The 26,223-nt window shown below is 39.7% G+C and overlaps 1 protein-coding gene across 4 annotated transcripts in view; it reads right to left on the minus strand.

Annotated features, from left to right (window-relative positions):
• The window catches only part of mrtfba (myocardin related transcription factor Ba), a 238,705-nt gene that overhangs the window by 177,009 nt on the left and 35,473 nt on the right, over nucleotides 1-26,223 (minus strand). The window contains exon 2 of one of the 4 annotated variants that reach the window (XM_043712100.1): nucleotides 21,063-21,142. The exons of the other annotated variants lie outside the window; for them this stretch is intronic. The gene's annotated coding sequence lies outside the window, so the exon portion shown is untranslated. The remainder of the gene's footprint in view (nucleotides 1-21,062; nucleotides 21,143-26,223) is intronic. 4 annotated transcript variants of the gene reach the window in all.

A 26,223-nucleotide genomic window follows, 5' to 3' on the forward strand; every position in this document is an offset into this window, starting at 1 on the left:
CCACGCAGACACAGGGAGAATGTGCAAACTCCGCACAGTCAGTCGCCTGAGGCGGGTATTGAACCCGGGTCTCTGGCGCTGTGAAGCAGCAGTGCTAACCACTGTGCCGCCCATAAGGTGTTAGGTGAAGAGGTAAATGTAGGGAAATGGGTTTGGGTGGGTCGCTCTTCGGAGGGTCGATGTGGACTTGTTGGGCCGAAGGGCCTGTTTCCACACTAAGTAATCTAATCTAATCCATATTTTTATCTTTTGATAGTTTTCAGTATTTTTACCTGAATGAATTTTGTTAACAAAATTAACTCTTTACTTATTCTGTGTAGGAATCTGTTTGAGTTTATTTACAGTGAGCTACACAAAGTACATAGTCAACGAGCACAACCTTATCCTTTCAAACTCTGTTATAACCTCAAAACTCAATTATGAAAACTGAGACAAAGAGAGGATCAGTTGACTCACTCTAACTTGGTCCTAACTACTTAAAACAGGAACCACACTATTCTGATCACACTCTACTGCATTAGTGAAGAGTGAAGAATCTCTTCCTACATCTGACCTTTCTCCCAACATCACTCAAAACAGAACAGTTTGTTCAATTATCCCAATAAATGCTCATGGAACCTTGCTGCATTTAAACTGTCATGTTCCCTTTTCGAGTGACTACACTTTTGCAAAGATTCTTAGGTGAAAGTGTAGCCTAACAGAATGCTGTAAAAGGTAATATATGCAACTGTTTAATCTTGGGAAAACATATTTGGGTTCATATTGTTACTGCAAAAGACAATAAAATAGCATCAGATGACAGTGGAGTAGGGCTTCATCCACTTTTCCTTTTTTCTTCCTCTTTTCTAGTTTTCTTTACATACCTCTTGCTGAAGAGCTCGGTCGCAGCGACAGCATCGGTGGTGGCGAGTAGGCCCAGCAGCGTGAACTCATGACGGCAGAGGTGGGTTCAGGCCCAGTACGAGACCCTGCAGCATCAGCGGCAGCATCGGCAAGATGGGCTCAAGACGAACTCATGGTGGCAACGGAGTCAAGTTAAGGCTGGTGCAGTACCCGGTGGCATCTGCATTGGTGAGGTTCAGTGAAGATTTATAGTGGAGAGAGCATCAGTGGAGGCGAGATGGCACCGAACAGTAGACTTTTGTTGCAACAACAGCGGCATGGCAAAAGGGACTCTTGTCTAACCATCAGGCCCACGGCCCATGGCTGAGCACTTAACGAAACGAACTGTAAAGTTGAACACTTTTTCTTTCTTTCTTCATTTTTTTCTACTTTTATAATCGATGTTTTGGTTTTGTTTTTTGTTTTAAGATGGCGCTGGAGAGTGGCAACACTGCAAACCACTTTTCTCTGTATTTTCCAACACGATACATGTGACAATAAATAAATCAAATCAAACCAGTGGCATAAATATGCTTCATACAAACATTGGAAGGAGTAGGCCACATAGCCCATCAAACTTATTCCACCTTTGATAAGATTATGATTGATCCGAGTTGCGGCATCAATTCCACTTTCCTGTCTGCCCCTGATACCTTTGACTCCCTTGTTAGTCAAGAATCAAATCACTCTTTACATCATACATTTTGTAGGTAACAGGGATCTTAATCCTATTTTATAGCCTGGGTAACTTTAGTGCAAACCCCGACTCCTATTTTGACATGTGAATCCTGCGTTAACACTACGTATTTGCATAGGTTTAGGATTGAATGCAAAAAATTATAAATCACACCAAAATTACACAGAGTCATAGAGATGTACAGCATGGAAACAGACCCTTCGGTCCAACCCGCCATGCCGAATTGCTAAATGTTTTCAATGATTTTAGGGACAAAAAGTCAATGTAATTCATTAGTTTAATCAAAAATTAAATAGAGTCTCATTGTACAATGGTCACAAACCAGTGTTCACAGACAAATTAGTATAATTACAAATATCCTAGAGATTACCACTGTCCAGAAACTGGACTATTCATCTTAGTACTGTGGCTAAAAGAGCAGGTCAGAGATTTGGAATACTGCAGTGAGTAACATCTTCACAAAGCCTACCCAACATCTACAACACACAAGTCAGTGTGATGGAATACACTCCACTTGACTGGATAAGTGCAGCTTCAACAACACTCTGAAAGCTTAAAACCATCTACGGTAAAGCACCTCACTTGATTAGCAAACATGCACTCTCCACCACAGATATTAGGTAGCTATAGTGCTTACTATTTACAAAATTAACTGCAAAAAATCACCAAGGTTTAGACAGCATCTTCCAAACCCTCAGCCATCATCATCTAGAAGGCAAGGGCAGCCGATACACAAGAAAACAGTTCGCCACCCCTTTCTCAAGGGCAGCAAGGGGTGGTCAATAAATACTGGCCTACAGTTTGTTGCTGACATCCTGTGAGTGAATAAATAAAAACACATGAAAGCCTTAGATGTTTCCTAAGAGTTTGCTGTGCATAGATCCATTTTCCAAGTTTACTGAAGTTCTACAGAATTGCCATTAAAATGATAAATAAATGTTCAAAGCAGAACACGCAGAGTTGAATGATGCTCTGTAGACAAGTATTTTCAAATAAAACAAGAGGAAGATCAGGTAAATAATATGTTCCATATAAATCTTCCAATAAAATCTTTACATGGAGCTGCCATGTAAATTGAAAACACACAAATAGGTTATATTCATAATTCTTCAATAGAAGCATGCTGCAAAGAAAAAAACAACCTGCTATCCACTTATTGTCACTTCCGTACTGCTTTTGAAAGGCATGAAGAATTAGAGGCAACAACCTTTGCTTAAATCTGTGCTCTGACAGTCCCTAATTAAAAGAGAAGGGGAAGGAGACGCTTACATCTTGCTAGCATACCCTTCTTTATTGGACAATCAAATTATGGTTACTCTTCTGATAAAAGGGAAAAATGTTCCAATTTTAAGGGACTGCACAAACTCTCATGCTGAATCTAAAGCTCTGATTTGTGCTTATTGAAAAGTTTAAATCCAATAAAATTTCACTGTTAAGACATGACTAATTTCCATTTTATTCAAATAGCTGTTGTTTACCTTTGTTATAAAGAACTTGGTAATATTTTTATGAATCAAATATCCATTGTACACCTTAGTGTTATAAGTCTCGAGAAATTTAGGATCACATGGAGCTCTTAAAAGAAACAAACACTCTATGCTTAAATAGGTATCTTTAACATTGCCTAATTAAAAGTAAATTTGGAGTACTGTAATACTGGTTAAGAAAGCAAAATTTGTTGGCACAATCTATTTTTGTTTCTCTTGTACAGTATCTTGCTTTTAATTGCAGAATCTCTCAGAAACCAGTCGATAAATTTAAACCCAAGAAAATGTGATTTAATTCAAATGAGTCAGCATTTCCAGAGACAATAGATTATTTTTATTCCAAGATTTCCTGCAATTGCCCCCTTCTCATGAACATTTTGTCTCCAGTTTCTGCTACAATTCCTCGATTTTCTGTAATCCTCCCATACATATCTCTAGAGTCCACTCTTTATGCCAGTAGTGAATACTGGTAAATCATTCTGTTTTGTAGAAGGAGAAATATCAACAGCTATTGGACAGCAACCATGGTCACTTTCATTTGGGACAATGAAGCCAAATTTGCTGTATTTGTATCAGTAACAATTAGTATCAGTAGCTCACATGGTACAGCAAAAACAATATGGCTGGACTTCATCGTCATTTTATGTGATTACTCTACTGAAACATTAAATCATGTTGAATCAAAGAACTAATTATTTTCAAGGTGTAACTGCCAACTGACTACAGCAAAGTATCCACACCAGTATTTCATAACATTTCTTTCCTTCCACCCAACACCACCTCCAACCCCAAGAAAAATAAAAATTAGACGTCTATGAATGATTTCTGATATAAATCTACAGCTCGGTCTGTAATTTTTATTAAAATCTGCAGAGGTCAATTTGATTAATTAGAAGAAGATGTGGTCATCCAGAGATGGAGAATAGAATGAAATATAATTATCAAGAACAACCAGTCTCTCTTAATCACCTTTGTTAAATTCTTTGCAGCAATGAAAAGCAGAGGAGAGTAATGTGGTGGAAGTGGTAAAACATGGTATTTCAAATCTATACCAACTTGGAATACAACAGATTAATGTAAAGACCATGGTGTCTGCATTCAGGAGAAATCATAATAGATTGAAAGATGGCTTCAAAGCAGAAAATGGGACGTAAGTTAATGGAAGCTCCTTAGGTTGGCAAAAAAAGGTAAATTATACTTAGCTGGAATCACCATATATGCAAACTGAATGGTCTTTGAAATTGGAGCTTATGGTATTTAAATAATATGGAAGACTGCACCAAAATATAGAAAGACTTTTTAAAAGAATATTAATTAAAGGAATGTTAACATAGTCACGGGCAGCATTTAGAATAAATCCACAATGCTGTTAGGAAGGATGTACCAGGAGTTTGACTCAGTGACGGCGAAGAATCAGAGGTAATACAGTTCCACGTCAGGAATGTGTGCAACTTGGAGTGGAACTTGGAATGTTAATGTTCCTATACATCTGCCATCTTTGTCCTTCTAGATGTCAGTGATCATGAGTTTGGAATGTGCTGTTGAAAGAGGCTTGGCAATTTGTTCCTGTGCATCCTGTATGAGGCACACCTGCCTATCAGTGATGGAGGAAGTGAATGAAGGAGAAGATTGTATTGTCAATTCAGTGGGCTGCTTTGTCCTGGATCGTTTCAAGTTTTGGAATGCTGTTGGAGCTGCATTCATCCAGACAAGTGGGAAGTATTCCATTACCTTCCTGACTTGTACTATGTAGAAAATGAACAGGATTTGGAGAGTCAGGAGGTGAATTACTTGACACAGAATTCCCAGCCTCTGACCCATAATCATAGCCAGAGTATGTATCAGAATTATTAAAGTATGTCATGCCAATTATGCTTCTAGTTAATGATGACCAACAGAATGGTGATAGTAGGGGATTTAATGATAGCAATGCTGTTGAATGTAATGGGGTGATGGTTAGATCCTCTCGTTGGAAATTTCATTACCCCTGGCATTTGAAGAACACAAATATTGCTTGCCACTTATCTATTAGCTCAAAGCAAATACTACTGCTTTTGCTTCATGAAGGCAATGATTGCTTCATTATTTGAGGAGCCTTACTGACCAGAGGAACTCTTGTAACAATGTTCTGGGGCTGAGATGAATGGTCTAGGGTGTAGGTTTGCTCGCTGAGCTGCAGGTTTGATATCCAGACGTTTCATTACCTGGCTAGGTAGATTAGATTAGATTAGATTACATTACAGTGTGGAAACAGGCCCTTCGGCCCAACAAGTCCACACCGACCCGCCGAAGCGAAACCCACCCATACCCCTACATTTACCCCTTACCTAACACTACGGGCAATTTAGCATGGCCAATTCACCTGACCCTGCACATCTTTGGACTGTGGGAGGAAACCGGAGCACCCGGAGGAAACCCACGCAGACACGGGGAGAACGTGCAAACTCCACACAGTCAGTCGCCTGAGGCGGGAATTGAACCCGGGTCTCAGGCGCTGTGAGGCAGTAGTGCCGCCCACGGTGGCACAGTGGTTAGCACAGTGGTTAACATCATCAGTGGCGACCTCCAAGTGAAGCGAAGCTGTTGTCTCCTGCTTTCCATTTATATCTTTCTCCTGGATGGGGTTCCTGGGGTTTGTGGTGATGTCATTTCCTGTTCGTTTTCTGAGGGATTGATAGACGGTATCTAGATCTATGTGTTTGTTTTTGGCGTCATGGTTGGAGTGCCAGGCCTCTAGGAATTCTATGGCACGTCTTTGCTTAGCCTGTCCCAGGATAGATGTGTTGTCCCAGTCGAATTGGTGGGGTTTTTTTCATTGGTGTGTAGGGCTACGAGGGAGAGAGGGCAGTGTCTTTTTGTGGCTAGCTGGTATTCATGTATCCTGGTGGCTAACTTTCTTCCTGTTTGTCCTACGTAGTGTTTGTGGTAGTCCTTGCATGGAATTTTGTAGATGACGTTGGTTTTGTCCATGGGTTGGACTGGGTCTTTTAAGTTTGTTAGTTTTTGTTTGAGTGTGTTGGTGGGTTTGTGTGCTACTAGGATTCAGAGGGGTCTTAGTAGTCTGGCTGTCATTTCTGACCAACCAACCAACCATCAAACCAAAAATCTGGGTCCGCTATGTAGATGACACCTTTGTGATCACAAAACAAAACAAGAAAGAAGGGACATTTATCATCATCAACAACACCCTCACAGGCATAAAGTTCATCAAGGAGGAAGAAACCGACAACAAACTCGCATTCCTGGACATCACAGACGAAAGAAAGGACAACGGCGAACTACAAACCTGCGTATACAGAAAACCGACAAACACTGACTAAATACTTAACTACACCAGCAACCATCCCAACACACACAAACGAAGCTGTATCAGAACACTATTCCAACAAGCCACCACACACTGCAGCACAGACGAACTTCGGAAAACAGAGAACCACCTATACAACGTATTCAAGCACGGATACTCAAAAAACACAGTGCGCAGATTCCTCAAGAACAAGCCACGACAAGCAGACAAAACACAGCCAGAAACCCTAACCACCTTACCATATATCAAAGAAGTTTCAGAAATGACAGCCAGGCTACTGAGACCCCTCTGAATCCTAGTAGCACACAAACCCACCAACACTCTCAAACAAAAACTAACAAACTTAAAAGACCCAGTACAACCCATGGACAAAACCAATTCGACTGGGACAACACATCTATCCTGGGACAGGCTAAGCAAAGACATGCCAGAGAATTCCTAGAGGCCTGGCACTCCAACCACAACGCCATAAACAAGCACATAGATCTAGATGCCATCTATCAACCCCTCAGAAAACGAACAGGAAATGACTTCACCACAAACCCCAGGAACACCATCCAGGAGAAAGATATAAATAGAAAGCCAGCTTCGCTTCACTTGGAGGTCGCCACTGATGACGTTACCTAGCCAGGTAATGAAACGTCTGGATATCAAACCTACAGCTCAGCGAGCAAACCTACACCCTAAACCTCAACCTGAGCTACAAACCTTCACGAACCTTGCAATGAATGGTCTCGGACCATGGTAGCATTTCTGTTAGGTATGACCCCAATTGCTGGTAAGCTTTCCACTTTTCATTCTAATTGTTGTCAAATTTACTGGGGGCCCTTGTTGTCACGTTCAATGTTGGGGCAGTCATTATCACTTAATATTTTGTCTATGTCTGAACCAAAGTTGTAATAAGGTTGGGGGAATGTAGCTCTGGCACAAAGCGAAGCAAGCATTAATGGACAAATTATTGCTGATTCAGTATTACTTGAGAGCATTATCAGTGTCACTCTCCACCACATTGGCTGCATAAGAATACTACCACACATATGCTCCCTTCCAAACTATTTCTCCCCCCCCACCCTCCCCCCAGCCTTTGGGACCCCACTTCAAGGCCCATCAGTGAGTGTGGCGTGGGAGGAGTGGTAGTGGGGGATGGGAAGATAATATTCATTAAAGTCGTCTGAGGGGGAGAACCAAACCCAAAATTTCAGGTTGCGACTCCAATTGGGTCCCCACTCTAGGAATCCCTCTGTACACCATCCTGACTTGGAACTATATTACAATTCCTTCAATGTCACTTTGTCAAAATCTTAAAACTATCTTCAATACTGTGGGTGTACAATACCAAATGGACTATAATGGTTCAAAAAGGCTTCCGTTTTTGTGAGGACAATTAGGAATAGACGAGTGCTATCCTTGTCAGAAATGTCCACAATTTTTTTTCCTCAAAAGTATAAATGGACTTGCAGCATCATTAAAGACTGAGACTGTAGCATGCATACAGTGATCATAACTATCTTAGTGCCATCTCAGAAAATGGTTTATCCTAAATTATGGCTTACGTTCTTGCACATATCTTGGAGATGGAAGGTGAAGTGAGACTACCACATCCACCAGAAATGAGCATACACATCAACCAAGTAGCAAGAATAACAGCTTTGGCTTCCTTTCATTGGAATTGTCTAGAACAGGATTTGACTCCTTGACCTTCCAGCTCTGATATAATTGTTATTGTTAAGCTAAAGGCTAATCTGCATTTACTGACATTTTTTACATCATCAGGCTGTCCAAAGTCCTTCGCTACAAAGTGCTTTCAAACTCTTGACACTGCTGCAATACATAGGAATGCAACAGAGATAACTAACTAGAAAATAAATTTTAGTGTGTTATCTGAAACAGAAGCATTATCCAATACAAATTCGATGCTTCTTCAAGTAACTGAATGCGATCTTTAATGTTCACCTTAGAAGGCAGATGGAATCGCCATTTAATGTCAAATCTAAAAGACAGCACATCTGACAGTACAGCCTTCCTTAATTTGGCATCAGCTTAAAAAATGGAGTCAAGTTTGGAGAGAGGCTTAACAGAGGTAAGAGTCACACTACTGAGCCAAGACAGACAGAAGTAACTGTTCCTAAATTGGACATAATTAACTTCTCAGAAACATGGCTTATATGTATAAAGCAGTTTCTGAAATTCAAGGAGTGTAGTAAGACAAAAAGCAAGCAGTGTACCTCTTTTTTAAACAGAAATGTCCACATTCATGATTTTTTTTTCTCAAAAGTATAACTTGACTTGCAGCATCAATGAAGACAGACAGACAGGCTGTAACATGCACACAGTGATCATAACCATCTTAGTGCCATCTCAGAAAATGGTTCACCCTAAATTGTGGCAAGAGAGTGAGGGGGCTACTGAACAACAGAGAGAGGTTTAAGTATATTTAGTGATATAGTTTAGTGCAGTTAGTTCCAACTTGATTATCTACATCTAATCTAAATGCGATTGGAGAAGATTAGCTCAGGTTGTAAGTTTGCTCGCTGAGTGGCTAGATTTGTTCTCAGACATTTCATCACCGTGCTAGGTAACATCAGTGAGTCTCCAATGAAGCACTGGTGTTCTGTCCCGCATGCTATTTTTTGTCTTGGTCTGTTGTGGTGGGTGATATCACTTCTGGTTCTAAGTGGTTGGTAAATGGAGTCCAAATCTATATGGTTATTAATGGAGTTCCGGTTTGAAGCCAGGGCTCTAGGAATTCCCTTGCGTGTCTTTGTTTAGCCTGTCCCAGGATGGATATATTGCCCCAGTTGAACTGGTGTCCCTCGTCGGTGTTTATGGATCCTAGTGACAGTTGGTCATGTCTTTTGGTAGCTCATTTATCCTGGTGTTAGTTTCCAGATTGTTTGTTTCGGACCTTGCAGGGTATTTTGTGTATGATGTTTGTTTTGCTGGTTGTTGGTACAGGGCCCTTTAAATTCATCAGGAGCTATTTCAGTGTGGTGATAGGTTTCTGGATTACCATGATGCCTAGGGGCCAGAGTTGTCTGATCATCATCTCCAAGATGTCTTTAATGTATGGCAGGTGGCTAGAGTCTCTGGGCGTATTGAGTCTTCTTGTTTAGGTCTGTTGTGTAGGAATCTATACACACACAGATGAAGAGGGACACCAGTTTGACTGGGATACATCCATCCTGATACAGGGGTAAACAAAGACACACACGGGAATTGCCAGAGACCTGGCATTCAAACCAGAACTCTATTAACAAACACATTGATTTGGACCCCATTTACCAACCTCTCAGAAAAAGAACCAGAAGTGATATCACCCACTACAACAGACCAAGATATAAATAGCAAACTGGACAGAACACCAGCACTTCATTGGAGGCTCACTAATGTTACCGAGCATGGTGATGAAATGTCTGACAACAAATCTACTAGCTCAGTGAGCAAACTTATAACCTGACCTAATCTAAATCTCCAGAACATCGGGATCAACAAGATGGAGAACTAGAGGTGCAATAAAACAGCAGGGAATAGTGAGCCAAAGAAGAATTCAATATTAAACAATTTTTAATTTGAACAGGGGAGCAAGGGCAATTGTTAGTACATTCAAGGTTGTTCCTTTACTCATCATGCTGCAGAAATTATGTAAGTTTCATAAAAACAATTCAAAGCATAAAAGTGCATTAATAAAGAATCAAGTTGGAATGAGGAAGTATTTCTTGTCGCGAGAGTTACGATACCTCTGCAGTTGGAAATAACCAATTGCTGCAATTCTTTTCTTTTACACCAGATTTCTGAATTGAAGTCCTACTTTGTAAATACACATCTAAACCAAAGAGTGACTGCTCTTTATATCAAAATTAATTAATTACTAAATTAGTAGCAATATTTTCTATAATTAGATTTTGGCTCAGTTCCCATGGATAAAATACCTTGCTGTTCTTTTGACTGTATAGTGCTCCTTCCAGATGTTTATGCCAAGTTTGCTTTTTCATTGTTTAAAAAGAGGAATTGTCCTTAGTTTATTGACCCGGATGATCCTTAACTACATACCAGGACAATGAATAGCTTTACATGATGTGGTCAACTTATAGAGATGGATTAACGAACTGTATACTTTTGAGACACATCATCAAGGATGGGCAAACAACTAGAATTTTGCAGAGCATGAACATTTTGCTAAATCTGCACAATAGAGAAAGCTCATTATTTGTTCAGACCATGCTTCGAGAAACTCCAATAGAAGCCTCCAAAGGCTGGAATGGAGCCAGAAATTCATACTGATTTCAAGAACACACTGCTTCCAGAATTCATTGCTACAACTAAACAGTCATTGGGGAGGGAACAGAGAGCGGTGTGAGTGTGCACGCATATTATATTCATTTATTTGACAAATTACTGGGTATCACTCATTCTTATTATCAGAGTGTAACTCCAAACACAAATGAAACTCAAGACATTCACGCTACTGTACTGACATTTGGAGTCAATTAACAAAGGATGATTAGATTAGATTACTGTGGAAACAGGCCCTTCGGCCCAACAAGTCCACACTGCCCCGCCGAAGCGCAACCCACCCATACCCCTACATCTACCCCTTACCTAACACTACGGGCAATTTAGCATGGCCAATTCACCTGACCTGCACATCTTTGGACTGTGGGAGGAAACCCACGCAGACACGGGGAGAATGTGCAAACTCCACACAGTCAGTCGCCTGAGGCGGGAATTGAACCCGTGTCTCTGGCGCTGTGAGGCAGCAGTGCTAACCACTGCGCCACCGATTTGATAACTGTGGATTCCAATCAGTGCATGGAAAGTTCCTGAGGGAGGAGGATACTAGAAACAGAGATGGACAAGAAGTGCCCTGGCCTGGGGTTTGCTTTATTGCCCTTACTGAACCTAAAGAAGAATTTCTTTCTTGGGTTTCATTTCAGAGAGAGTGATGGATTTATAATCCATTAAATAATATTTTAAGATATAGAACTCGATGGACCAGATAGCCTTATATTTTTAAAAATTGCATATGGGATGCTGACACTAGCTAAATCAGCATTTATTACCCGTCTCTAATGAATGCTGGAGTGCACATGGAGGCTTGGAGTTGGTGATGTTCCCAGGCAGCTGCTCCCTTAGTTATTCTGGGTTTTGAAGGGTGTGCATTTGGAGAATGCTATCACAGGGGTTTTGGTGACTTACTGCAGTGCATCTAAGTAGTGCACACTACTGTCACTTTATTGGTGGTGTAGAGAGTGAACGCTGAAGGTGATGGGTGAAGTGCTGAAAATGTGTTGCTGGAAAAGCGCAGCAGGTCAGGCAGCATCCAAGGAACAGGAGAATCGACGTTTCGGGCATAAGCCCTTCTTCAGGATTTCATGAAGGGCTTATGCCCGAAACGTCGATTCTCCTGTTCCTTGGATGCTGCCTGACCTGCTGTGCTTTTCCAGCAACACATTTTCAGCTCTGATCTCCAGCATCTGCAGTCCTCACTTTCTCCTCGGTGATGCCAGTCAACTGCTTTGGCCTGAATGATGTCAAAATTCCTCTGTTTTGGGAGCTGTACTTATTCAGGCTTGTGGAGAGCATTCGATCATGGCTGGTCCAATTCAGTTTTTGGTCAATAGAAATCTCCAGGATATTATTGAGGGTTTCAGCAGTAGCAATACTTTAAACATCACAGAACTTTGGTAAGGTTAGTTCAGTTAGTAGTTATCAGCTGACTTGAACAGCTAGGCTAACCTGGAATTTTAGTACAGTACTGAAGTGCTGCATTGTTGGGATATGCTGGTACTTGGATAAATATCTATTTGCCTGTTCAAATGGGCATAAAAGATCCTATGGCAGTAGTTGAAGGGTAAGGAATTCTCCTGGAGTCCTGGTCAACAGTCCCTCAAGCAAACTCAGCAAATAAAATAAAATAATGGAGATCCAGACTGTGTGGAGTTTGCATGTTCTCCCTGTGTCTGTGTGGGTTTCCTCTGGGTGCTCCGGTTTTCTCCCACAGTCCAAAGACGTGCAGGTCAGGTGAATTGGCCATGCTGAATTGCCCGTAGGTGTTAGGTGCATTAGTCAGATGGAAATGGGTCTGGGTGGGTTACTCTTCGGAGGGTCGGTGTGTACTGATTGTAGGGAATCTAACCTAATAATAGAGTACACAATGTTCAGCACTGTTAGATCATAAAAATGTTCAGTAATTGAAGGGGAGAGAAGCCAGAATTTGATTAACTGTAAACTGCAGGATAATTTGCTCTGCCCTCTGCCTCACCAAAACAGAAACAAACCTCTCACTGTGGTCGTGTGCATTTTGAAATTACTGGACATACGCTATTAATTAATCAAGCTATTTAGGGTTGGTAACTCATGTCTTGAAGATTTGATTAATGACTTGGCTTACGCTTATCTGGTATATCAGGAGCATAAGTGGTGCAGAAAGGGAACAATGGAACCCTCAATCTCATGCACACAAGCCTAAAAACCTCACTGCATTACTTACGTCCCCTCCTTTGAATCACTCATCGCAATTTATATCTTTGATCCTTAAGTGGTCGGTATCAAATTTAGCTTTCTAAGTCAGTGAAATGCCTCAGGACATTTTATGTTAGAGGGAGTGTTTAAGTACAATTGTTTGATTTGTAGTAAATTGCGCATCATGTTTTGCAGCATTGAGTTTCTTTCTCCTCTTTACCCACTTCACCTTTCAAACCTTTCTATCTTAACTGGAACGCAACGGACCATTGGAATGACATCCATTAGATTCTACATGCCTTTGACAAGCTGCATTATAAATTTGCATTGACCACACTGGCAATGCAAACACTTTCAGATGAAAATTGGGGTTTAGGAAAAAAAGCAATATCCAATTCATACCACTCACTTATTGAGATGTCGTTCCTACAAGTTCTGGATCATTGTGTACAGTGCAGCTGCCACATTTGATTGCAGAGACAAAAAATATGCCATTATTTGAAAAGCACTTTGGACTGTCCAAAGACCAATAAGATATTATATAAATCCAAGTTTTATTCATGTTCCTGATAAAATAGTTCTCTAAACAATTGCAAAATTCAAAGTGTAAAATAAACACACTGATAAAATATCAGCCCCCAAAAAAGTTCATTACAAATGCTTTATTACTTCAAGTAGCAAACCATTACAGCTAAGTAGCTGTCAGTCACTGCTTAGCAATGGCTAAGCCTATGACTCCAGGTACTTCCCTTTCCTGTCTTTCATTCAAATAATTAGCTGGTGTTTAAAATCTGCTGCCAAAATGTTTTAAACAGTAAAATTTTAATTCAAAAGCAGCAAAAAAAAATTCAGTGCTAGATTTTCCCACTGACAAATTAGGTTCCATCTTCATTTCCTTCGAGATCTTACTATCGTAGGAATCATTTAAAAACAAAAATAAGTATTTCATAAATTTGATTTGTCATGAAATCTTAATTAGTGTTCTCAGTAGCTTTTGAAAATCACAAAGTGAACATTAGGGAAAGATCACATGGCCCTTTTTCCTCAATCTTATTTCCCTCTTTCTGAATTTGCCTTTAACTTGACAAAACAAATTAGCAACAGTAAGAAGAAAATCTGATCTTAAAATAATTTGTGTACATAGAATTTTTATTATTCAAAGACTTGAAGGTACAATAAAATAGAATCTTGCAACATCCCAGTTCATTAGTAATTCCCCAGTATTTAGAAATGCAGGAAATATAACAACCTTAATGACAACAAATAGAAATACTTTTCCATCAGAAGTTGATGGCACTTCCCCAAATGATGATGATGATGACCTTCAGCACTTTAATAATACTGTTGTAGTTGATCACAGCACAGATGTTTATCCTGGACTTGACCCTCAATGCAGCAGTGCAAAACGTCAGTGGAGCCCAAACGCCAATACAGTGAAGGAAGAGGACATGTGAATTTATTTATACATAAGCTTATTTAAATTATCTTTCTAAAACAGTCAATTTGGAGGCCTTTCACTTCTGTGTGGTAGTTAGAGCAATAGATTTCCAAATGGAATCTATGAGGTCATCTTAATCTTTACTCAGTATACAGTATTAAGCATTTTGCACAGTGGCATCTGAAAAATTTAATTTAGCTTTTTTATGTAGGCTTGCTGACTGGCATATAGTTACTAAATTTTCTACATGGTGTAATCAAATTGCAGAGTTCGGGAAGAGGTTCCCCAGAACTAAGTCAAAAGGCATCAAGAGGTACTCACCAAAATTTGGAAACAACTGAAACAGCCTTTAATGGGTAAGTATTACAGTTCCTCTGTTCAGTATGAACTGGATATTTTGAAATACTATGACATACTATTACAGCTCCAATAGGAATGGTAATATTCAAACAATGCAAAGTACTTCCTCTTGCACTGCCACAACAAAATCAATAAAAAAATCTAATTAAAGTTTCCTGCTCAACTGAACTTCCATTTCAAAACCAGCACAAAATTCATTTCTTTTTACTCAAATGCAGTTCTTGCCAGGACTTCCTCTCATTCTTGCATACATATTTTTTCACGTTGACTAGTATTTCTCATTTCCTATTTGTACGTATAAATTTTTGTTAACAGAAGATTCAATAATATTTTATAAACCAACATGGAATTTGGATTATGCAAGTGATAAATAATTAGAAATGTTTGTAGATAATAGTGGGAGATTTCTGGTGTTTTAGTGGGATCCTAAACTTGCAAAATGATCCTCAGAGCTGGGAACTTGTACCTCAGCTGAAAACAATGCTCAAAATTAATTTCATGATTGGTTAAAGATACTACAGACATGCTGAGAAGCTAAGTTTGAAAGCAGAATTTACAAAACATCCAACTTGAAACAGAGGTCACAAAATTCCCTAAAGTTTTCCCTAAAAAATTGATCAAACCACACAAACAGACAAATGTGAATTCAATGAAAGGAAGAAAAAGACTAAGATATGGTGAGTTCACTTTCTAGCATATGTATATTGTCATGATGCAAATTACATAATTTAAAATGTGCACTGATGAGACTTTACAGACTTTCCAGAAGGCATTTTGTGAAGTTTCAGTTAAAATTATTTTGAAATTCCATTTGGAAAATGTGGTTTTCTTCTACAGCAATCAGAGGGCCAGACTTTATTATTTTTAGATTGTAAGATACATTTATCCTTTTGTATGAACTTTACCAAACACTTGGTAAAGCAATAATCCAAATTTTGAATATGTTTTGCTCAAAATGATGAATCTGAAGTCAAGCAGCTCACTAGTACCTTGAGAACACCTAGGGATGGGCAATAAATGCTGTCCCAGCCATTGTTGACCACAGAACAGTGAATACAACTGGAATTCATTCTAAAACTTAAAATGAGTCCAGACTCAATGGTAGATGAATGATACCATGAAAGTTGTCTCCAACCTTTCAGTTCAACATGTGTTTGTAACAGGCATAAGCATATAGAGATTAGGTTGCAACATAGTGCAATGTAAACAGATATTGAAACAAATACCCACAGCATTTTGATTTTTTTCATTTTAAATTACTTAGCATCTATCTGACAAATGCTTTGCAGAATTCTGAATGGCAGATGAAGTAGGAACATTTTGCAATTCCAAACCAAGATGAGATGTGCTAGTCACTTACACAAAGCTACTTGGAACTTTGGAAGGTGAGAGCTCAGATTTGTTTTTACTTTTGTTTAATTCAGGAGGTGACATTGGAGCAACTGGATGATTTTAGTTTGCATTGCTCAAACAACCACTTGAGTTCAAAGATACCAAAATGTAGAAATCAGTTTTCATTTTTGCAGCCCAATTTGCTGGGTTAGCAAGATTTTCACTTTTGTATTATCCATCCAGAAACCTCACGTTTAAGGCATTATTCAGTTCTTCAAAATAATGGATGTCACAGTATTTAATGTTCATTTTCTGCTTGTCTTTCTACTGGTAATTCCTATAAAGTAGACTTTATTCATCTGAATGGTCTGACCAAAGAACTTGTATTCTTCAGCGTCATTCTTTAGTTGATTCTGAAAGAGCCAGCAATGATTCCCCTCTAGTCTCAACATCCACCTGGTAAATTATGAACTAATTTTAAGCAGACAACATTGGTATACCAAGTTCCATGGACCTCAGTTGCTATTTTAGCAAGGTTTTGCTGATGTGCTAAAGTACAAAATGGAATAAAAGTTTCAACTAATTTAAGTGAGGAAAATTTTGAAATAGCTTTTATATACACAGAAAAATATACAGTCACAGCAACAACCTGTATCCATATAGCACCTTTAACCTATAAATCAAAATGCCCTTTGCATATAAACAGGGACTGATAATTCATACTCCACTATAAAATGGTTACAGCACAGAATGCAGCTATTCAGCACACTGTGTTTGTGCAAGCCCTCAGAGTAATTCACTGAATGCTGCTCCCACACCATTTCCCCATATCCCTAAGTATTCAACCTTTTCAAATGACTATTTCCTCAAATCTCTTACTTGGAACTGACTCCACCACATAATCAGGCTGTGCAACCCAGATTCTAACCACTCACTAAACTGGACTTATCAATTTGTCTTGAACCTGCTCACTGATTAAGTGCTCTGGGGTAGAGAATTTCAAAGATTCACTCTTGGAGAAAAGAAATTCCTCATCTTAGTCTTTTTAAGACACCCTGCCCCTAATCCTGAGATTGTCCCCATATTCTAGAATCACCAGCGAGGGCGAAAACAGCCTATCTTGTCATGCCTGCAACAATTTATTAAATTTTCAATTAGATCACCTTTTATTTTTTTAAAGCCCTAGAGAATACAAATACAGCTACCACAGATTCTTCCCAATAAGACAATCTCATCATTCCAGCAATTAATCTGGTGACTGTCACACTCCCTCAATGGCAATTATATGCTTCCTTAGATTAAAAAGCCCAAAACATTTACTCCAGGGAGGTCTCACTAAGATTCTATAAAACTGCACTAAGACACCTTTACCTCAGAACTCAAATTCCCTTGAAATCAATGTCATACTTTATGTAATTTTTTGTTACACCTACATGCCTGTTTTTAAAATGACTCATGGATAAGGACATGCAGACCCTATTGAATACCCACTTTTCCCAACCTCTTAATAAATACCCTTTTTTCAACCAAAGTGAATAACATCACACTTATTTACAATCTCATCCACCTGTCCTGTCTAGCCCATTCAATTAGTCTGTCCACATCCTGTTGAAGATTCCTTTCAACCTCCGTACAACTTGTTTCCACAGAGTTGTGTCATCAGTGAATGTGAAAATATTGTTAGTCTCCACATTCAAATTATGTATGTATGTGTATATACATAAAGTGAATAGTTGTAAACCGAAACTTAATCTTGCTGTACCACTCTAGCAGCAACCCACCATACTGACAATAATCAGTTTATTCCAACTTTGCTTTCTTTTAACTAATTTTCAGTCCATACTGTATATTTCCCCCAAGCCCATACAAGCTAATTTTATTTACTTACCTCCTGCTTAGGACCCATCCTGCCACCTTCAATGATTTGTGTGTAAATATGCTCAGGTACAAAACACTTTTGAGTAGTAAAATGGACAAACCATCATTAGACAAGTGAGTTTCAAACATTCATGTTATTCTGTTGCCCAAAACAATTAGTTATTCAAATAAGAGATTAGTTTGCTGAGTGAATTGACCAAACATGAATACTATTTGATTCTGAAATTTTCCCAACTTTAGCAATTACTCCTGGTAATATTCAGTTTATTATGCATTTAAAATGCACAAATTAACTTCATTGAACAATAAACGTTTCATAAATATTTGAATATACACTATTGCAAATTTCAGGCATTATATAATTTCTTCAACAGAATGGCAAGAGATTGCAGGAACCTGGTACCAACCTTTCAGTCATGGAATCACTACAGGACAAAGTCAATCAGCCTAGTAAATTCATATTGGCTTAAGAGCAATCTTGTTTGTTCCAATGCCAAACATGATCCCCACAACTCTCCAAGTTAATTTCCCTCCGGTAGCATTCCAATTATATTTTGAAACCATTGATTGTCCCCGCTTCTAACATTCTTATGAGTGTCAAGATTTGTTCTGTATTCAGCTGTTATTCATTTTGCTATTGAACTGATTCCACATGTACTAAAAGGCTTTTGAAAATCCAAAAATATTATGTCTGTAATGCCCAAAACCTGTTCTCTGCTGCTTTTTCAATTAATTCCCAAAAAGGCTGGTTAAACTCTGAATCTTTTTAAACCTCTGCTTTTATTTTGTAAATCTGTGACAGTCTTTCCCACAACTCCACATTTGAAGCCCTCCAATCAGGGTTCTACTATTGCCAAATATCGAAACTCAAAGTCACACATGACCTATGCGGCTCTGATTAACTATTAATAAGTATTCCTCCACATCATTCTTAATTTGTCTGTAGTCTTGGCTATGATCAACAACACAACTCTACCCTCTGAGGCTGAATTTTGACCACCATAGCATCCTAATTAGTTCCAAAATGAACTCCTACACTCTCTGTAGCACCAAGACCATCTACTTGGACATCTAACATCAGCCTGCATCACAGTTGATTTAATGTGTTCTTGGGGTGTGGCCAAGGCTGACATTTATTGCCAATCTATACTGGCCTGGAGAATGGGATGGCAAGTTTCCTTCCTGAATTTTTACAGTCCTTGAGGTGCTGGGACATTTACCGTGACGTTTCAGGCTTTGACACAGGAACAATGTAGTAACGGCAAAACAGTTCCAAATAAGTGTTGTTGTATTACTTGGAGAACTTGAAGGTGGTGGTGCTTCCAATGCATATACTGCCCACATCTTTCAGGACAAGTGGAGATCATGGGTTTGGAAGGTGTTACTGAAAAAACCTTGGTGAGTTGTTCTGGCATAACTTGTAGATGGCACTCATTAAACACTAATGTACAATTGTGACAAAGTAATGAATGCTTGAGGTCATGAGGCGCCAGTCAAAAGGGGTCCTTTGCCATACATGATGTCAAGTTGGAGTGTTGCTGGAGCTGCACTCAATCAGACAAGTTGACAGCACTACATCACACTTCTGATTTATGCCTTGTAGATTGTGGACAGGCTTTAGGGAAATAGGTGGCACATTATTCACCACATAATTCCCAGCCCCTAACATCATCTTGAGCCACTGTATTTAAAGGCTTGCCCAGTTCAGTTTCTGATCAGTGTTGGAATTGGAAGGTTTCGACAATGGCAATACCATTGAATGTCAAAATGAATGTTAGATTCCCTTGTTAGAGATGGTCACTGGCTAGCAATTAAGTGGGTAAAAACAATGACTGCAGATGCTGGAAGCCAGATTCTGGACTAGGGTGGTGCTGGAAAAGCACAGTAGTTCAGGCAAGATCAGAGCAGGAAAATCGACATTTTGGGCAAAAGCCCTTCATCGGGCAATTAAGTGGCACAAATGTTACTTGCTATTTATCAGCTAAAGCCCGGATGTTACCTGGTCTTGTTGCATATGAACACTGGTTGCTTCAGAAGCCAAGTCATGCAAATAATGTTGAACATTGCACAGTGAACATCTCCTGATAATAGTTAACGCTGGGCTTAGGACATTGCTATGAGGAACCCCTGCAATGACATGCTTGAGCTGTGATGATGGACCTTCAACAACTATATTATTTTTGTTTGTGCCAGGTACAACTCCAAACTGCTTGAAAGTACACCCCTCTCACTAGCACTGTCACAACTAACAGCACCGCCCATTGATTCGAATTTTGCTAGGGTTCACTGAGGCAATACGGTGTCAAATGCTACCTGGATGTCAAGGTCAATCGCCTTACCCTACTCAGTATCCTTTTTAAATACTGAAACCAAAAGAGAAAATGCTGGAAAATCTCAGCAGCTCTGGCAGCATATGTAAGGAGAGAAAAGAGCTGAAGTTTTGAGTCTAACTGACCCTTTGTCAAAGCTTCCAGCATTTTCTCTCTTGGTTTCAGATTCCACCATCCGCAGTAATTTGCTTTTATACTTTTTAAATATTATTCACTTGTAATGCTTTCCTATTCAAATAAGAAGTCCTTATGCTTGAAATGCTAACTTGTATATTTTTTCCACAGATGGCTTAGCCTGCTGAATGCTTCCAGCAGTTTTTTTTTAAATTTTCAGATTTCCAGCATCTACAATAATGACTAATCAGTGAACTTCAGACAATCTGCGTGTTTGGTTCCATGGTTACCTGTATTTGACTGTAAAACTTACGGTTCTAAACCTGTTTTTTTGAAAAAAGACATATTGGTTTAATTGAGGATCTCAAAATTTGATTTGCTTTCCTTAAGGCAACAATTAAATTCAGGCATAAAGCCCAGAACCTACAGAATGATTAATGAACTGGAACATCAAGGTCAGGTCAATGCAATAGGAAAGGTTGAAGTCTGATTTCAAAGTTGACAATCAAGTTTCACTAATTCTTAGCAGTGAATCGCTCTGAATTGGGAGATTTCAAACCAAACAGACCTTACATTTTCTCTCTCACACACACACGCACAAACACTTCTCAACATGCATATTATGACAGTCTAATTGCACATGTTTGACGTTCCTTCAGGGTACCTACAAAACCTCATGATCATGAAGACTCGTTTTACCTGGCAAAGTTATTACAGTTTACTGCAACCTCTGACAGATTTCCAATTCGTCTATATGGCCAATCAAAAGTCTTACCAGTGATGCTCCACACTAGAACACTAAATCCAGCAGGTCAGGGAAGGTCAACTTGCATTTAATGTATGTCTGCAGGAGACCTAGCAGGGAAGGTACCATTATTAGTATAGTCAAAAAAATCTGCCATTAATATTCTTAACAATTTAGCCCAGGCAGAATTCATTTTTCCAACGTGCTTTGGCTCAGAACCTACTTAAGTTATAATTGTGGCTGACCATGAGACACTCTTATACATTGAAGGCATGATATAAATGTTGTTAACATTTTTAATTGGAATGGAGAGAAAGGAAAATGGCACGTGGTTCTCAACTTTGACACAAAAACTCTGCCTCCACCATAGTAACATAATATCACTTTTCCAAAGAGTATTTTTACAGCTAAATCCATTTTAGTATTATACTAACCATTAACGGAAGAATTTGGGGACATTAAAAATCACAAGTTTGCTAAGAATAAGTTTTATTGTAAAATTATCAACCAAATGAGGAGATAATGTTTGAGTCATCAAAAAGCAAGTGATTGCATTTCATCAACAAACAAATCAGTTTTTGGGGTTCCACCGAGTCAAACCTAGTCCCACCAGTGGTTTGAGAAACATTGACTTATCTGGGACACCAACAGTTTCTCTCTCCACATAAGCTGCCTGAACTGGAGTATTTGCATCATTTTCTGTATTTATTTCCTTTATCTTGGTTTTCTTTCAGCCATGGACATTAAAAATTGTTATTGATTTAATATCTTTCTGAGATAAGAGACTATTTCCATAGAGGAAGTGCAATGAAGGCTTGCCAGACTTCTTCCCAGGATAGTAGAACCTTCCTATGAAAATAGATTGGGCAAGCTTGGCCTGTATGCTCTAGAATCTCAGGAGAGAGAGGATTTAATTGAAACCTAAAAATACATAAAGGAATAGATAAGATAAATGCAGTTAGGATTTTTCCTCGAGTTGGGCAGTCTAGAACCAATTTAAAGTTAACGTGGATGACACTTAGGCTTGAGACAAGCAGCAATATTTTCATTCAGGGATGTGTGAACCTTTGCACTTCCCTACCTCAGTCTGTGGAAGCTCAGTCTTTGAACATGTTTAAGGTACAGTTTGATAGATTTCTGATTACCAGCAGTGTATAGGGTTAAGGGGATGAGGTAGGTAAAAGGTACTAAAGTGTTCAAATCAACCAGGATGTAGGCTTGCTCGTTGAGCTGGAAGGTTCGTTTCTAGACGTTTCATCATCCTACTAGTTAACATCTTCAGTGGGCCTCAGGCGAAGCAATGCTGAAAATTCCTGCTTTCTATTTGTGTTTGGGTTGGTGATGTCATTTCCTGTGGTGATCTTATTACCTGCGGTGAAGTCACTTCCTGTTCCTTTTCTCAGGGGGTGGTAGATGGGGTCTAACTTGATGTGTCTGTTGATAGAGTTCCAGTTGGAATGCTTCTAGGAATTCTCGTGAGTGTCTTTGTTTGGCTTGTCCTAGGATGGATGTGTGGTCCCAGTCAAAGTGGTATCCTTCCTCATCTGTATGTGAGGATACTAGTGAGAGAGGGTCATGTCGTTTTGTGGCTAATTGATGTTTATGTATCCTGGTGGCTAGTTTTCTGCCTGTTTGTCCAATGTAGTGTTTGTTACAGTCCTTGCACGGTATTTTGTAAATGACGTTAGTTTTGCTTATTGTCTGTATAGGGTCTTTCAAGTTCATTAGCTGCTGTTTCAGTGTGTTGATGGATTTGTGATATACCATGATGTCAAGGGGTCTGAGTAGTCTGGCAGTCATTTCAGAGTCATCTCAGAAATGACTGCCAGACTACTCAGGCCCCTTGGCATCATGGTAGCCCACAAACCCACCAACACATTAAAATAGCAGCTAATGAACTTGAAAGACCCTATACAGACAATAAGCAAAACTAACGTCATTTACAAAATACCGTGCAAGGACTGTAACAAACACTACATTGGACAAACAGGCAGAAAACTAGCCACCAGGATACATGAACATCAACTAGCCACAAAACGACATGACCCTCTCTCACTAGTATCCTCACATACAGATGAGGAAGGACGCCACTTCGACTGGGTCAACACATCCATCCCAGGACAAGCCAAGCAAAGACCTGCACGAGAATTCCTAGAAGCATGCCATTTCAACCGGAACTCTATCAACAGACACATCGAGTTAGACCCCATCTACCTCTCCCTGAGAAAAGGAACAGGAAGTGACTTCACCACAGGAAATAACATCACCAACCCAAAAAACCCAAACATATAAATAGAAAGCAGGAATATCCGAAACCTCAAACTGAGCTACAAATCTTCTCAAAACTCGCTAATAGTGTTGAATGGACCCCAGCCTTGGGGTGAATAACCGGCTCTTCCTGCTACGTCCCTATGATTCCCATCATAGAGAATCACTGCAAGCAGATGAAAGATAGTACCGTGAGAGCTTGAATCACCTCTCCACATACTCCAGTTCCATGTTGATCTTAAATAAAGCGGCCCCACCAAACAAACTCCGAACCGGAAATAAAACCTAACTCTATGACCACTTGTTCAAGTATCCTCTATTAGCAGTGTCTCTATATTAACAGAAACAAAAACATTTATCGATTCATTGGTGCTATTGTACAGAACAGGAAACTCACATTGTAAATAAGTCTGACACAAGGAAAGGAAGAACTCTGTCAAGAAAGAGGTTTAAGGTTTTAATTTTTTTCTAATGCTTGAATGACTAATAGCATCTATCAACTACGAAATTGTCACAATTGTGACAAGATTTCCTGTCTGTTACAGGAAGTATGGACAACAGGAACTTCTTGTCCTTCGTGACACCATCACTTGTTAACAAGTTACAATATTGGCAATAATGGAATTGTTTGAACCCATGTAATTTCCCATACCCCTATAATTAGAAAGTCAAAACAGATGAGCGTTTAACAAACTATTTAGTGGATCTTCTGCCCACACACATTTAAATTTAGAATTCAAATTCAGTTCCACTTTTGTGCTCATTAGAGTGTGGGTTGTTATGTGCCAGGGAAAAGAATGCTTCTAATTGAGAAGGGGAGCTAACTCTCAGATGATTGGCAGAACTTGGTCTGGGATCCGATTACATTGCATTCTGGCATCACATCCCGAATCAATTGATTGCAATTTTAAATATTTTTATTGATTCTGTTCAGGGATGTTACACCTTTGGAGCAGGTGGGACTTGAATCTAGGTCTCCTACCTCAGAGGTAGAGACACCACCATTGTATGACAAAAGCCCCTTAAAACATGACCATCCACTCAAATTCAGCTGTAAGAATGGAATTTAAATTAGAAGATTTGCAATTATTCACAAAAGTGCAATAGTCATGAATTGAACCTGGCTCAACTGCTTGTAGGTAGCTATGCTCACCACTCTCCCACCATTGCTTGCTGTAAGGCCTCAATTTTAAATGTTTTTAATCAACCTATGACATGATATGGCATACCTTTGGAACATATGGGACTTGAACCAGGACTCCTGGTCCAGTGGCAGGCTCATCACTGCAGTATAAGTGCCCGAAGGAGTAGAGAAACAGATTGTCTAAGTCTGCTCAGTGATCTAACTAAGCATCTCAGGAGCAGGTGGGACTTGAAATCCGGTCTCCTGGTCCAGTGATAGGAACATTACCACTATGAGTGAGACTCTGGGCCTCACATTCATTTTTTAAAAATCAACCTATTTCAGGATGTTATGAAATGCTTCTAGAACAGGTGTGACTTACGCTCACGTTTAAGTTCTGGTCCAGAGGTGGGGACACTACCACTTCCCCAAAAGAGCCTTGCCTCAATTTGAAGTTACAGTTATGAAGGGCACACCTAAATTGGGGAAATTCCTGCTATAAATAGACAATTCTGATTAAGTAATTGAATCCATCACAATCCTTAAAAACAGACATGTACAGAGGACCTACAGGGACGCTCTTAAGGCTAGGAAGGGCATCAAATCATAAAATGCAATTAAATTTACAGCCTAAGCCAGCACTTCACAAAAAATGTTTTCTTGCTGAGACACCTGTTCTGCAACTTGAAAATTGTTGTGACCGCTCGGTGAGACCCGACGGATTGAGGGAACAGCAGTAATAATTTGGCCAGAGTTCCCTGGAACCGATTGCTGCAAGTTTTGAGAATATTTGGAGCTCAGGTTGATTTCTCAGCAACAAATCCCAACAAGTAGACAAAACACATCCAGAAACCCTAACCACTCTCCCCTACATCAAAGACATCTTGGAAATGACTGCCAGACTACTCAGACCCCTTGGCATCATGGTAGCCCACAAACCCACCAACACACTAAAACAGCAGCTAATGAACTTGAAAGACCCTATACAGACAACAAGCAAAACTAACATCATTTACAAAATACCATGGAAGAATTGTAACAAACACTACATTGGACAAACAGACATAAAACTAGCCACCAGGATACATGAACACCAACTAGCCACAAAACGACTAGTATCCTCACATACAGATGAGGAAGGACACCACATCCATCCTAGGACAAGCCAAACAGAGACACTCACGAGAATTCCTAGAAGCACGGCATTCCAACTGGAACTCTATCAACAAACGTGGGTTTCCTCCGGGTGCTCCGGTTTCCTCCCACAGTCCAAAGATGTGCAGGTTAGGTGAATTGGCCATACTAAATTGTCCGTAGTGTTAGGTAAGGGGTAAATGTAGGGGTATGGGTGGGTTTCGCTTCGGCGGGTCGGTGTGGACTTGTTGGGCCGAAGGGCCTGTTTCCACACTGTAATCTAATCTAAACACATTGAGTTAGACTCCATTTACCACCCCCCACAAAAAATTACATCACCAACCCAAAGAAACCATTTACCACCCCCCACAAAAAATTACATCACCAACCCAAAGAAAGACCATAAGACCATAAGACATAGGAGTGGAAGTAAGGCCATTCGGCCCATCAAGTCCACTCCGCCATTCAATCATGGCTGATGCGCATTTCAGCTCCACTTACCAGCGTTCTCCCCATAGCCCTTAATTCCTCGAGACAACAAGAATCTATCAATCTCGGCCTTGAAGACATTTAGCATCCCGGCTTCCACTGCACTCCGTGGCAATGAATTCCACAGGCCCACCACTCTCTGGCTGAAGAAATGCCTCCACATTTCTGTTCTGAAAT

Source organism: Chiloscyllium plagiosum, chromosome 21 (genome assembly GCF_004010195.1).
Source record: "Chiloscyllium plagiosum isolate BGI_BamShark_2017 chromosome 21, ASM401019v2, whole genome shotgun sequence".
Classification (NCBI taxonomy): Eukaryota; Metazoa; Chordata; class Chondrichthyes; order Orectolobiformes; family Hemiscylliidae; genus Chiloscyllium; species Chiloscyllium plagiosum.